The sequence below is a fragment of the Pseudorca crassidens genome, chromosome 3 (assembly GCF_039906515.1).
Source record: "Pseudorca crassidens isolate mPseCra1 chromosome 3, mPseCra1.hap1, whole genome shotgun sequence".
Classification (NCBI taxonomy): domain Eukaryota; kingdom Metazoa; phylum Chordata; class Mammalia; order Artiodactyla; family Delphinidae; genus Pseudorca; species Pseudorca crassidens.
In genome coordinates this window covers 135322799-135326100 of record NC_090298.1, presented here as the reverse complement: position 1 = coordinate 135326100, position 3302 = coordinate 135322799, and positions in this window count along the sequence as shown.

Sequence of the window (3302 nt, the reverse complement as noted above, 5' to 3'; positions counted from 1 at the left end):
TGCAGTCCTAAGAGGGAAGTTTATAGCAATAAAATCCTACCACAAAAAACAAGAAAAGTCTTAAATAAACAACCTAACCTTGCACATAAGGCAACTAGAGAAAGAAGAACAAACAAAACCCAAATTAAGTAGAAGGAAAGAAATCATGAAGATCAGAGTAAAAATAAATGAAATAACAGCAAACAAAACAGCAAAGATCAATAAAACTAAGAGCTGCTTCTTTGAGAAGATAAACAAAATTAATAAACCTTTAGCCAGACTCATTAAGAAAAAAATGATTTTTTTCAAATCAGTAAAATTAGAAAGGAAAAAGTTACAACTGAAACCATAGAAATGCAAAGGATCCTAAGAGAGTAGTACAAGTAACTACATGCCAATAAAATGGACAACCTGAAGGAACTGAGTAAATACATAGAAAAGTACAACCTTCCAAGACTGAAACAGGAAGAAATAGAAAATATGAACAGACCAATCACAAGTAATGATATTGAAACTGTGATTAAAGTCTTCCAACAAACAAAAGTACAGGACCAGATGGTTTCACAGTTGAATTCTACCAAATATTTAGAGAAGAGCTAACACCCATCCTTCTCAAACTCTTCCAAAAAATTGTGGAGGAAGGAACACTCCGAAACTCATTCTGTGGACCACCATCACCCTGATACCAAAACCAGACAAAGATACTATGAAAAAAGAAAATTACAGACCAATAACACTCATGAATATAGATGCAAAAATCCTCAACAAAATACTAGCAAACGGAATCCAACAGCACATTAAAAGGATCATACACCATGATGAAGTGGGATTTATCCCAGGGATGCAAGGATTCTTCAATATACACAAATCAATCAATGTGATATGCCATATTAACAAATTGAAGAATAAAAACCATATGATCATCTCAATAGATGCAGAAAAAGCTTTTGACAAAATTCAACACTCATTTATGATAAAAACTCTCCAGAAAGTGGGCACAGAGGGAACCTACCTCAACATAATAAAGGCCATATATGACAAACCCGCAGCAAACATCATTCTCAATGGTGAAAAACTGAAAGCATTTCCTCTAAGATCAGGAACAGGACAAGGATGTCCACTCTCACCACTATTATTCAACCTAGTTTTGGAAGTCCTAACCACGGCACTCAGAGAAGAAAAAGAAATTGCAGGAATCCAAATTGGAAAAGAAGAAGTAAAACTGTCACTGTTTGCAGATGACATGATACTATGCATAGAGAATCCTAAAGATGCCACCAGAAAACTACTAGAGCTAATAAATGAATTCGGTAAAGTTGCAGGTTACAAAATTAATGCACAGATATCTCTTGCATACCTATACACTAATGATGAAAAATCTGAAAGAAAAATTAATGAAACACTCCCATTTACCATTGCAACAAAAAGAATAAAATACCTAGGAATAAACCTACCTAGGGAGGGCTTCCCTGGTGGCACAGTGGTTGAGAGTCCACCTTCCGATGCAGGGGACACGGGTTCGTGCCTTGGTCCAGGAAGATCCCACATGCTGCGGAGCGGCTGGGCCCATGATCCATGGCCACTGAGTCTGGGCATCCAGAGCCTGTTCTCCGCAATGAGAGAGGCCACAACAGTGAGAGGCCCGCGTACCGCAAAAACAAAACAAAACAAAACAAAACAAAACAAAAACCTACCGAGGGAGAGAAAAGACCTGTATGCAGAAAACTATAAGACACTAATGAAAGAAATTAAAGATGTTACCAAAAGATGGAGAGATATACCATGTTCTTGGATTGGAAGAATCAATATTGTGAAAATGACTATACTACCCAAAGCAATCTACAGATTCAATGCAATACGTAGTAAATTACCAACAGCATTTTTTATGGAACTACAACACAAAATCTTAACATTTGTATGGAGACACAAAAGACCCCGAATAGTTAAAGCAGTCTTCAGGGAAAAAAAACAGAGCTGGAGGAATCAGACTCCCTGACTTCAGACTATACTACAAAGCTACAGTAATCAAGACAATATGGTACTGGCACAAAGACAGAAACATAGATCAATGGAACAAGATAGAAAGCCCAGAGATAAACCCACACACCTATGGTCAACTAAGCTATGACAAAGGAGGCAAGGATATACAATGGAGAAAAGACAGTCTCTTCAATAAGTGGTGCTGGGAAAACTGGACAGCTACATGTAAAAGAATGAAATTAGAACACTCCCTAACACCATACACAAAAAATAAACTCAAAATGGATTAGAGACCTAAATGTAAGACTGGACACTGTAAAACTCTTAGAGGAAAACATAGGAAGAACACTCTTTGACATAAATCACAGCAAGATCTTTTTTGATCCACCTCATAGAGTAATGGAAATAAAAACAAAAATAAACAAATGGGACCTAGTGAAACGTCAAAGCTTTTGCACAGCAAAGGAAACCATAAACAAGACGAAAAGACAACCCTCAGAATGGGAAAAAAATATTTGCAAACGAATCAACTGACAAAGGATTAATCTCCAAAATATATAAACAGCTCATGCAGCTCAATATTAAAAAAACAAGCAATGCAATCCAAAAATGGGCAGAAGACCTAAATAGACATTTCTCCAAAAAAGACATACAGATGGCCAAGAAGCTCATGAAAAGCTGCTCAACATCACTAATTATTAGAGAAATGCAAATCAAAACTACAATGAGGTATCACCTCACACCAGTTAGAATGGGCATCATCAGAAAATCTACAAACAACAAATGCTGGAGAGGGTGTGGAGAAAAGGGAACCCTCTTGCACTGTTGGTGGGAATTTAAATTGACACAGCCACTATGGAGAACAGTACGGAGATTCCTTAAAAAACTAAAAATAAAATTACCATATGATCCGGCAATCCCACTACTGGGCATATACCCAGAGAAAACCGTAATTCAAAAAGACACGTGCACCCCAATGTTCATTGCAGCACTGTTTACAATAGCCAGGTCATGAAAGCAACCTAAATGCCCATCAACAGATGAATGGATAAAGAAGATGTGGTACATATATACAATGGAATATTACTCAGCCATAAAAAGGAACAAAATTGGGTCATTTGTTGAGACGTGGATGGATCTAGAGACTGTCATACAGAGTGAAGTAAGTCAGAGAGAAAAACAAATATTGTATATTAATGCCTATATGTGGAACCTAGAATAATGGTACAGATGAACCGGTTTGCATGGGAGAAATTGAGACACAGATGTAGAGAACAAACTTATGGACACCAAAGGGGGAAAGCTGTGGGGTGGTGGTGGTGGTGGTGTGATGAATTGGGCGA